The sequence below is a fragment of the Corythoichthys intestinalis genome, chromosome 13 (genome assembly GCF_030265065.1).
Source record: "Corythoichthys intestinalis isolate RoL2023-P3 chromosome 13, ASM3026506v1, whole genome shotgun sequence".
Lineage (NCBI taxonomy): Eukaryota > Metazoa > Chordata > Actinopteri > Syngnathiformes > Syngnathidae > Corythoichthys > Corythoichthys intestinalis.
This window is the reverse complement of record NC_080407.1, coordinates 10,797,068-10,809,796: the sequence shown is the minus strand read 5'-3', so window position 1 is coordinate 10,809,796 and position 12,729 is coordinate 10,797,068. Positions and strand designations below refer to the sequence as shown.

The window sequence follows — 12,729 nt, the reverse complement described above, 5'->3', positions numbered from 1 at the left end:
GCTAAAGCAACATTGCATATTCTCCCTGGCCAAGATAACAAAACATATCTTACCGTGTGTACGTGTTTACAAGCCTGGAGACTGGAGAGCATGTCACATGAGTGACACAACCAGACACTGCTACGACGCAAGCTAACTACACATAAAATATCACACATTGTGAACATGTGACGGAAACTATTGCGCATTTTTGTCTCCTTCTCGTCCTGCCAGACGAAAATTAGCATTAGCCTCGTTATGTTTTAGTCTCCCAAAACACGTTTTTAGCTCATTATCGTCTCGTCATTGTCATAAAAAATTGTTCTGAAACTGCACTCTGAGCATTAAAGAACATGTGACGCCCTACTCAATTCCAGGCATCCATGGGATCAAGGGAGGCAATCCAACCAAGGCATTTTGAGGAGAATAAACTAATATTAAACAATCTATATGAAGTGAAAATGGAATTTAAAATGAAATAAATGTAATCACATACCTCTCCAAACAAACATGGGCACATTCTGTGACACCTGTCGGAGTGCACAGGAACATGTAAAATCATCTTTAATCCCACACACTCAATAAATGATCACAAATGAATTCTCTGTCATGTACTGACTAACGTACAGGATGCACACATTCACTATACAAGGATAACAGGGTATACAAATGCTGAACACTTCCCACAAGTGGCACGATGGCGCTACCAAAATGTGTACTTTCTGACAATATAAAGCATTCTGACCACAAAACGTTTTGACAATGGAAAAAAAAAAGAGTATGATGAAACTATGCTGACATTTCAGTTTTCTTGTTGTATGACGCATTGTTCATGTGACCCATTCTAGCCACTGAAGTACCGTATTTTTCGGACTACAAGTCGCACCTGAGTATAAGTCGCACCAGCCATAAAATGCCCAACGAAGAGAAAAAAAAACATATAAGTCGCACCGGAGTATAAGTCGCATTTTGGGGGACATTTACTTGATAAAATCCAACCCATAGAACAGATCTGTCATCTTGAAGGCAATTTAATTAAAAAGAAAATAATTTAAAAAAACAATATAGAGAACAGCATGCTGAATAAGTGTACAGTGCATGAACAACGAAATGCGAATATACGGTCCCAAATGACTATGCTTGACGTCCGTATAATTTGCGAAATCAATTTCGTCCTCGATACCAAACAGGTTCGCATCAACGTAAATAAATGATAATTAGGTGCTGTTACAGCAATGACTTATGTGATGATCAATCAGCACAATCCTTTAAAGCCTAAAGCAACATTGCATATTCTCTCTGGCCAAGATAAGAAAGCATATCTTACCGCGTGTACGTGTTTACAAGCCTGGAGACTGGAAAGCATGTCACATGAGTGACACAACCAGACACTGCTATGATGCAAGCTAACTACACATTAAATGTCGCACATTGTGAACATGTGACAGAAACTATTGCGCATTTTCATCTCCTTCTCGTCTTGCCAGATGAAAATTAGCATTAGTCTCGTTATGTTTTAGTCTCCCAAAACACATTTTTAGCTCGTTATCGTCTCGTCATTGTCATAAAAAATTGTTTGTTCACGAAAACAACACTGTTACTGACTTTGGGAAAAACTTCACAGTGGTTAAGGCATTACACGGATAAGCCACACAAGGATAATAATTTTTTCGCACTGATATGCCCGTCGGATACACAACACAGCTTTGTCTTGTGTCATGAACAGCAGCCGGTGTAGGAGTGGCCGGATTTGATCCCCAGCTGTTTTAAGGGCTGCTTAAAGCATGCGTCATGCAAAGAAGGTAGAGCCCTCATTGACTCGCAAGTTCCAGAAGTGTCTGGATCTTTCTATTCAAGGGGGTGGGGCTTTCAATGTTATGTTCAAAGGCTGCATTGTGACTGAGGCCTTTGATTAAAAAAAAAAAAAAAGAAAACCTTCAGTCTTATCTGCTTGAAAGATAAGCTCAACATTCACCAACGGTCGATCTTTGACGTTCTTGTATGGACTTATTTGGCAGGGAGGCCAAATTCCAGGGAACATAAGATGGTAAAGCGATATCAGCGTGCACAAACCTCTATCATCGTCAAAACCATTACACAAGATCATTAGACTTCTGCATACGTGCAGCACGTTTTGTTCCAATGGGCAAGTATAACTGCAAAGTTTTGGATTTAAAATCACATTTTTAAATTTTTTTTAACAATAATTAAGCATAATACAAGCATCCTTAAAGATAATACGTAATGATATTTAGTTTGTGTTTTTTTTTTTACTTTCTGGGAATTAGTTGTGGGTGGAAGCGTTGGTCTTATTGCACTCATATAATTTGTAAGCGTATTATTCAAAATGTCATTAGCCTCCATTCTCAATGTGAGGTAATGCCAAGAATAAATTGACAACAAATGGAGAAAGTCAACTTTAATTAAATTACAGGCTCTCACTCTAGTCCCTTGCCTCGTGTCCATTTCGACCCAGCTATAAATAAGTCGGACTGAGTTAAACATTCACTCGAGGCGGTCCATATCATGTGGCGATCATCTCGACGCCTACATGACCGTCCACTTTATGGTGACATGTGCCAAGTGGCTGTCCCAGATTAAAGTGTGACAAGAGCCCCATGTAATATTAATCAAATCTTACATATTTATACCTCAATATGTGTGTGTGAAACTAATTATTTAGCCTGTGGGCTAAGAAACTTCTTTCCTACAGGGTGGAAAGTCAAAGCATGACTAGCAACGGGCAATGTGTCACTGCGGTATTCTCATGCAACCGTCGGAAAAACTCAAGGACAGAAGGGAATAGCATTGCAGCCAGCTGAAAAACGTTTAAACCGACGACCATATTGTTGTAAACCAAGCAAATTCTTCACTGAAACGAGTGACACGTTTCATCCATAATTAAAAGTAAGAGGCGTCATTTTTGGCTCAAAATGAGATGACAAATGCCAGTCAAGCAAAACACAATGTGTTTTGAATAAACATACTGTAGCATGACAATACAAATAAACAATCCATACAGTTCCATCACATGCATTAACACATTAGCATTAACATTACGTGTGCAATGATAGCTAAGTAACTTGGTTCTTGGTGGAGGAAAGTTTGGCCATATCCTACCTCAGTGTTTTTCGACCTTTTCTGAGTCACGGCACGTTTTTACAATGGAGAAAATTTCGCAGCACACCACGAAGCAAAAAAGGTTCCAAAATAACTTTCTGTATAGTATATTCATTTATAAAATAGTTTCTCAATATTTACACTTACTCAGTGTGAAACTTGAGCCTGTTTAGATGAACCCAAAGCTGATATCCTGGCAGGAATGTTCATCAACAGCTCTCAGTCTGTTTTTATTTTTTAAAGCAGTTCGGCTTGAAAAGCTCAGAGTGATCAGACGAGGGACTTTAGCAATGTCATTAACCGCATCAGGGCCGAGCAGCTCGCTGACAATAGCTTTGCAGGCATGTAGTAATAAGTAGGGTTGTTCCGATCATGTTTTTTTGCTCCCGATCCGATCCCGATATTTCCCGATCCGATTGCTTTTTTTTTTGCTCCCGATTCAATTCCAATCATTCCCGATAATTTTTCCCGATCATAAACATTTTGGCAATGCATTAAGAAAAAAATGAATGAAACTCGGACGAATATATACATTCAACATACAGTACATAAGAACTGTATTTGTTTATTATGACAATAAATCCTCAAGATGGCATTTACATTATTAACATTCTTTCTGTGAGAGGGATCCACGGATAGAAAGACTTGTGACTTTGTATATTGTGACTAAATATCGCCATCTAGTGTATTTGTTGAGCTTTCAGTAAATGATACTGCAGCCATTCAACCCAAATGCATGATGGGAAATGCAACCATGACTGTGCGTAGGGGCACCAATGGATATATCTTCTCTGCATTGGAAAATAATATAAGGTGTTAAGATAAAGATCAATTGCTACCTTGCTTCCCCACATTGCTTCCCATGATATTTCTAACCGTAGGGAGAGGGAGTGTAAGGATTTAGCCAATTAAAGAAAGGCTCCAAAGGCGGCCAAAATTCACTCTATTCATTCTACGCTGCCTTTTATCTCTCTATATAGGTAAAACGGCGCCATTACAGATTGAGCGCGACAATGCGTGAGTGGGTCGTGCAGCGCATGCATTAATTGCGTTAAATATTTTAACGTGATACATTTTTTTAAAAATTAATTACCGCCGTTATCGGGATAAATTTGATATCCCTACCTTAAGCCTAAGATGACTCTGGATGAGTGTAACATATTATGTTTGAACGTTAAATACAATTAGAAAACAATTTAAAAATATATATATATTTAAAAAAAGGCATGGCCGATATTTTTTTGCCGATTCCGATACTTTGAAAATGACGTGATTGGACCCGATCGATCGGCATCCATCGGGACATCTCTAGTAATAAGGTCTCTGTCACAGTGTGGGACTTAGGGTTTAGCAAAAAGTTCAGCAGCAAGGTAACTGGCTTTGGGGGCCTTCTACTTTACCTTTGTAGCTTTTCTCAAAAAAGTTGCCCGTTTCTCCGTGTTTTCACAAAGGCTAACAAAATCGTCCATCGACTTGTTTTGAAGCGACGGGTGTTTCGTTTGGGGATGATGTTTCGGATAGCTGCTCGTGTCGCGTTCAAGAACTGCTCAGATTTCTAGCCGTCAGCCACCTTTCTGCCCTCGACAATGTGTTGGAATAAAACACAGGGGGATGATTGACTGTAGTCAACAGTGTTATTTTTTTCAGTAATGGGGTAATCTATTTTTTCCGCTGTTACCGTTACTGACAGTCAAAAGCGGTGCGCTACTTACTTTGAATAAATTGAAGAAACTACCAGCCGTAGCGAGTCTACTCTGCTCTGTTTATTTGTCATCCAAGACTTGGGGTGCGTTCAGGTTCATGGCAATGAAAATAGTAAACACACATAGCCTACCTTTGCAAGAACGATGGAGTTGCCGTTTGATACTGTCATAATGTGCAGGTCTTGCACCCATCCGCAGCAAAACTGTTCGTAGCTTTGTAGCGATTTGTAATTTTGGAATCGCTGATGAGTTTAGTAACATACACCAAACAATAAATACAGCAGAATGTCCATTTTGCGTAATTGTGGAAGCCCGTCAACATCTTTAGTCCATTTGTCTTCAGCTTGCTCGTAAGGGTCAACATTGTTCACATCCTTAAGTTTGATCACATATCTGTTCTTCGCCTAAGTAACGAGTTTGTCTCTTTATCGAACTAGCAAGTTAACCCTTTAACACTGAACGTGTCGGCAGCGACGCGTTTACCCATGTCGTCTTTGAAGCTTCGTCACGCTGTAATTACGTCACCCACGTGCCGCTGGTTGGTCTCCTTTGAAAGTGCGGAAGTTGATGTCCACACCAGTTTTTATTTGAAGTCAATCGACCAAGAAAAACGGGAGATAATGTCATTTGAATTTTATATTTTTATTGCACTCATAAATATGCATTAAAACGCTGCACGGACCATTTATCTATCTCCATATTTACATCATTTCTTGTCCTTTTTCAAAATCGAAAGCAGCACAAAAGACTACATATCCCGAGAGCCGTTGTGATGTCACGAAGGACGAACCGAATGTGATCATTTTTAATAAATTTCCGAGCGAGGTGCCAACTAATGAAAGCGAGGCATTCGAAGCAAGCAACGCCCGGTTGGTTTGAGCAAGCGCCTTTGAAACGTGCAGAATGAATCTAAGACCACATTTAGCGCAAGATAATGCATTATTTCATTAACCAAGGAAGAAGATGAGCTGTTTTTGTCGTTTTCTTTGGATGAGTCGCCGTCTCAGCGAGTAGAAGTGACAGCAGCGCGCAAACGGCGAAATAGTAGGCTGTGTGACATTGTGTGTGACGCAGTTCCGTGACCTGTTCAAGCAGAAGCTTTATTGACTGCGCAAAAAAAAAAAGAAAAAGAAAAGAAACTTTATTGGTTCGCATGCCTGAAAAATTGCAATTGAACTGAACTACTTGTCAGTATTTTTAAAGTACTTTTTTTCAATGTTATATATATTTTTTCTTTACTATAATCTTTTCAATTTTATGTAGATGTGTGTTCGAGAAGCTTGATTGCATGTATGTATATACTTTTGATAAGGTAATGGGTACAACACCTAACTTTAAAAAAACACCTAACTTCAAAAAAGAGATATCCTCCAAACCTTTTGTGTGTTAGATGATATATATAATCTTTTTTCTCACTATTTTGCACTGCATATAACCTGTTTTGACCATAGTATGTGTAAAGACCAAAAACGCCTATGACCATACCTGCTGTTTGTGTTCAATTGTCAAACATAAAACTATTCAATCTTATTTTTTTAATTGGATGTTTATCCTAACAAGTTGAATAGATATTATCAAGCTTCAAAACGGTTGGTCGAGCATGTTTGGTTGACAATGGGACATCAACATTACAAATTTTGAAAAAAGATTTTGGGATTTTTTTGTCTTTTTGGGTCCAAAATGTGGATTATAATTGGTCAGTGAAGAAAACAACAGTTTGGACATGAAGTTCAAGGTGTCCTGAAAAAAGGGACCCAACTTGGCCATTGTAAACATTTTTTTCTTTGAAATATAAAGGCAACATCAAATGCATGCAAATTCAGCCAAAACAGGCTTAGGTGTTAAAGGGTTAAAGTTTAATGTCCCGTGAGCCATACCTGCTTCCAATATGGCTGCGTTGTTGTCAAATCTCACGTGATCCCCCATTCTGTGACGGAAACGCTCGAGCCGAATAGTACACGTACAGAGGGGCAAATAAGTATTTAGTCAACCACTAATTGTGCAAGTTCTCCCACTTGAAAATATTAGAGAGGCCTGTAATTGTCACCATGGTTAAACCTCAACCAAGAGAGACAGAATGTGGGAAGAAAAAAAACAGAAAATCACATTGTTTGATTTTTAAAGAATTTATTTACAAATCATGGTGGAAAATAAGTATTTGGTCAATACCAAAAGTTCATCTCAATACTTTGTTCTGTACCCTTTGTTGGCAATAACGGAGGACAAACGTTTTCTGTAACTCTTCACAAGCTTTTCACACACTGTTGCCTGTATTTTGACCCATTCTTCCATGCAGATCTCCTCTAGAGCAGTGATATTTTGGGGCTGTCGTTGGACAACACGGACTTTCAACTCCCTCCGCAGATTTTCTATGGGGTTGAGACCTGGAGACTGGCAAGACCACTCCAGGACCCAGAAATGCTTCTTACAAAGGCACTCCTTTGTTGCCCTGGCTGTGTGTTTGGGATCATTATCACGCTGAAAGACCCAGCCACGCCTCATCTTCAATGCCCTTGCTGATGGAAGGAGATTTTCACTCAAAATCTCCCGATACATGGCCCCATTCATGCTTTCTTTTACACAGATCAGTCATCCTGGTCCCTTTGCAGAATACCAGCCCCAAAGCATGATGTTTCCACCCCCATGCTTCACAGTGGGTATGGTGCAATTCAGTATTCTTTTTCCTCTAAACATGAGAACCTGTGTTTCTACCAAAAAGTTCTATTTTGGTTTCATCTGACCATAACACATTCTCCCAGTCCTCTTCTGGATCATCCAAATGCTCTCTAGCGAATCGCAGACGGGCCTGGACGTGTACTTTCTTCAGCAGGGGGACACGTCTGGCAGTGCAGGTTTTGAGTCCCTGGCGGCGCATTGTGTTACTGATAGTAGCCTTTGTTACTGTGGTCCCAGCTCTCTGTAGGTCATTCACTAGGTCCCCCTGAGTGGTTCTGGGATTTTTGCTCACCATTCTTATTGTCATTTTGACGCCAAGGGGTGAGGAGGGAGTTGAAAATCCTTGTTGCCCAACAACATCCGCAAAACATAACTGCTTTAGAGGAAATCTGCATGGATGAATAGGCCAAAATACCAGCAACAGTGTGTGAAAAGCTTGTGAAGAGTTACAGAAAACGTTTGGCCTCCGTTATTGCCAACAAAGGGTACATAACAAAGCATTGAGATGAACTTTTGGTTCAGACCAAATACTTATTTTCCACCATGATTTGCAAATAAATTCCTTAAAAATCAAAACAATGGGTTTTTTTTTTTCCACATTCTCTCTTGGTTGAGGTTTACCCACGTTGACAATTACAGGCCTCTCTAATATTTTCAAGTGGGAGAACTTGCACAATTAGTGGTTGACTAAATACTTATTTGCCGCACTGTACTTCAGAGCCGTTTGTTTGTATGTGAATTGTCTCGCTCTATGTTTGTATGTGTGTATTTGTTGTTAATAAAGTTTTTTTTTTTTTTTTTTTTAAAACAAACTTCAGAGCTGGTGTTTTCACACACAAACCGGAACAGCGCATGTAAAGTGTAATTTATGTCCCGGGGCAAAGCATTTGTCGACATCTGTAGTAAGCAATTCAAATCTGTTTATTTTTGTTGCACTTCAAGTGTAGGATAAATCTGTTGCTGGTGAGGTGCAATAAATATTACAAGTTTCTATAACACAACTACCTGTCTGTTCTTCTCTATTCAACTGACTGAAATACTGCTCTGAAAATTTCAAATTCTTTGACATACAACAACATTTTAAAGTAACGGAAATAGTTACTTTCCCTGGTAACTAGTTAGTTTTACTATAGAGTAATTCAGTTACTAACTCAGTTACTTTTTGGAAGTATTAGTGAGTAACTATAACTAATTACTTTTTTAAAGTAACGTGCCCAACACGGGTCGTCACATATGGATAAAATGGAAAGGACACTTTCGTGAATATTGACTCTTGACGAGTCTAATCAAATGATGTACAGTAAACGTGCTAGGGTCCACATTGTCGCGGACAGCAAGGTAACTGATGGCCAGAAATCTGAGCAGTTATTGAACGCGACAAGAGCAATACCTCTACCAACTTTCTACCTCCTCCTTCCTTTCTACTGCAACTCAGCCCGACGACGTAAAAAAGAAATAAATAAAAAAATTAAAATGTGATATTAGATAATTTCTCGCGGCACACCTGACGATCTCTCTCGGCACACTAGTGTGCACCGGTTGAAAAACACTGTCCTACCTCATCTCTTCTGGAAACTGAGCTTCTTCCATATCTGTTGAGAATGTCAGTGAATACGCCTTCTTGATAAACTTGAAAAACGGCAGGTTACTGACACTGTGATCAAAAACTACAGTTCCAAATGACAAAACCAGGAAATAAAAACTGCTCAATGGGGCAGAGGGGACCACACGGTAATGTTTATAGATTACGTCAAGTGATCCAAGGTAGGAAAAGTTATTTTCCTGTTTGAGTCAACGCCCATGAACTCACGGACGGCTGAGGCCACGTGTTTTCAAGATGGACATTTCCTTTTCTTTGGATGTACTTTACTCAAATTGTCTGGTGGTTTTAAGGACTTGTGACAACAGCTCCTTTTAGAATGACAATGTCACAAAAATAAACAGATGTGGCAGTTGTTAGAACTGTTATATCAACTCAACAGAAAGATGAATATATGTATTACACAATTCCAGAAGTGTGCATTAATTTCATATTTGCTGTCAGCTTGTTTAGTCTCGTATCAGAACGAGCATGTTAACTTAGCCTTTGTGTTGAACTGAGCTGTGCCCGAGCATGCACATATAAACCTCCGGACTGCTAGTGTTTGGGGAGGAAAAAGTGCGCCCACACTCTCGTGCAGGAGCCAGGCCTCGCCCCCCCCCCCTCCCATGCCGTCATTAAGAAGCCAACATTCTTTCCTTTCGGTCGTTCACGTGCGGTTTGGAGTTAAAAGCATCCATTCATGAATGGGACGAAACACCCATGTAGGATGCTCCACCCTTATGCAGTCCCGACCAATGACCCACCTTGGTGCTTCACTTTTTACCCAAAGATTGATGATAAAAGAGGAATGTTCAAGGCTTTCCAGATTAAATAATTATTGCTTCTGTTCTGTTTCTTGAATCGTATCTCCGCCGTCATGTCGCTATAAAACATTCCCAGAGTTCTGTTTCTGATCATGGTAAAGTCTCCTTTCAAGACCATGTTAAATTGAGTTGGCGTAAACTGTAAAAATTGTAATCTGAAAATGGGTATTCTAGATGTTGTCCAGGATTGGATGAAAAATGTCTAAAGTTCTACAAAACATTCAGATGGAACTGTGCACCGAGGAATTTTTAGGAAATTTCTGGACAAAACATATGTCAACCTGGGGTTATGATTGAAACTACAAACGACGCACTGGGTTTTAATTGTCTCGTGAAAAATCAAGTCATGGTATATGACTTCAAATCTGTCAATATTGGTAATGTTATGCGAGGTTTCCAGGTGTGTCAACTGTCCGACGAAACTGCGATTGCGGGCATGTTGTTCTGAGTGGGGGCGAGCACATGTGAGAACTTGTATCATTGAGGTGAGCAGTCGTCAAGTGTCGTCACTGACAACACAGTGAGTCATTACAGAGGAGGAGTGTTATGTCACTATACTTCAATTCTATAACTGCATATATTGTGATTAAATGAAAGATCGCGAAAGCCCCTGCGTAGGTGATGATCTATCGTGTGTTATACTAAATGTGCAGATTTTATACACTTTCAGGACAGGAAGGCCAAGGCAGTAAGTGCTACAATTGATTGCACGGTGATTGCAAAGAGCACTCAGCGGGTCACTGTGACTGTTTGCAGCAAACAAGCCGGAGCCTCTGGTTGTACTTTTCCTTTGAATTTTGGCTGTCATGCCTGAATGCACCATTTTGGTTGACCCCACACCGGTCTCGACTCTCTTCCCGTGTCAAAATGCAGGAAGTGTGATGTCACGGACTTAAGGTAAATACTGGCTCCCTCTCTTCCTGTTTTTGTCTCACTTGACTGACCTGACCTGAAAAATATGGTCGTAAAGCAAAGGGCGTGAAAGATAAAATCAGCCACAATCTTGGGTGATTACGGTCCTTCGAAGTTTGATTGTTTAATAATTTTGCGTTTTAAATTTGTTCAGCTTGTTTATGTTTTTAAAGGGTATTACAACACCTGGGGAAATGCTAATATTCCATCATTTATCCATAAATGCATGTCTTTTGGATTGATATCATGCCACTTTGTGTAATTACACACATCGCAACACCAAGAAAATGATAGAAATTTGGCTCGATTGTCAAGCTAAAATGACCGGCGCCCAAGATCCCGAGATCTAGCATATTGTGTGCGTGACGTCACAACAAGGAAACACCCGGCTCAGTGCTTAGTTCTGAATGGCGGCGATGATGGCGGAAAATTTTGTTTCTAGTTGCAGCGACGAATCCGACGTAACGAAAGTTCTTCCAATGGTGACGAGGAGAGTTATGAACCTTTCTTTGGTGTTTTGGGTTATCAATTTGAGCCCAAACGAAAGCCTATGCAGCCTAATGAAATGATCATTGAGGGGAGCAATCACACTGATGAAACACCGGCAACAGATCATGTGGGAAACACCGAATGGTTTGTTTTGCATTTCTTTTTGTGAAGCTTATGCACCGTGACCGCAAAATAATGTATAAAATAATTATCATTTATTGTGCTATCATAGGTTTTCGCTCTGCTAAGACACAAATATGAATGGGATTAGAGGATTTGTTGTATATATTTTACGAGTGATAATTTATACATGTGTCCAGTCCTTTACCCAATGCGTGATGTTTTTTATTATAAAAGAGTACTCACTCTGGCCATTTCCCTCTTTTTAGGTGGCTGCGCGTGTATGGTGGGCACCGCATCTGCTTTCAGCAGCAATTTCTTAGCAAAACCTGATTTCATTTGTAAAATGCGCACCACACAAAACCCTGCCGGAGGCTGGGTCTGCAAAATTAGCCCTCTTAGCACGGACGAACTTTACTCATTGTCTGCGTAGTCCAGCTCTTTTTCTCGCGTTCGGGAACTCATGAGTACTACATTGCGACAAATGGCTATTTGTACACCACATAGCATGAGAGGTTTGAACTATTTTAGCGATTTGTCGATAAAACACGGACGCAACTCTCTCGTCGATTCACAACGATGGCACCTGCCTTGACCTTTTGTTTCCTTTTTGTGACGTCAAAGCCCCATTCGGCTGTTTCCGGACTACTTTCGGAAATGTTCGTAATTTTCGATTTATTTTCGATAATTGCTCATGAATGTGATTTGTTTTTTCGTTAACTTTATTAATATTTGTTACCTTGCCACATAACGGTTCTATTGATATCTCACAGCCCCTTAGTATTATAATACCCTTTAAAAGTGACCAAAAAATGCCTTAAAACTTTGGTCGCAACTCCATCCATTCATCCATCATTTTCCGCTTGCTCCGGGGTCGGGTCGCAGAGCAGCAGCTTTAACAGGCAAGCTCAGACTTTCCTCGCTTCTGGATCATCACAGATTATTTCTATTTCCTCGGGAAACTTTATTTTAAACCGTAACAATTTGGGATATCAACTACTATATGGTCTCATGATCAGTTGTATGATATCAACAACTATATGAAGTACTATGAAATCAAGACTCAACTGTTAAGAACAAAACAAAGACAGTTGGCACAATTATCCCAGTTCCAAAAAATGACGGCCCTTGAGCGCAGTATAGCTTCACGCTGTGGTGGTTGTGTTTATTTCCAGAGTGTGTGACGTGCGTGCAACACTCCTCCTATATGTGGCTCGTCACACGCTGGCAGGGTCTGCTATTGGTGAACTGTTGTTGCTGTAGCAGCTTGTGTCGTCGCCTCTGAGAGGGCGGGAGGCATGGTTGAGAGAAGGGGGAGGCGGTA

General features: G+C 40.1%; 1 protein-coding gene across 8 annotated transcripts in view; it reads right to left on the bottom strand.

Moving 5' to 3' along the window:
* impdh1b (IMP (inosine 5'-monophosphate) dehydrogenase 1b) overlaps window positions 1–12,729 on the bottom strand; it is a 145,763-nt gene that overhangs the window by 86,977 nt on the left and 46,057 nt on the right. The window lies entirely within an intron of this gene.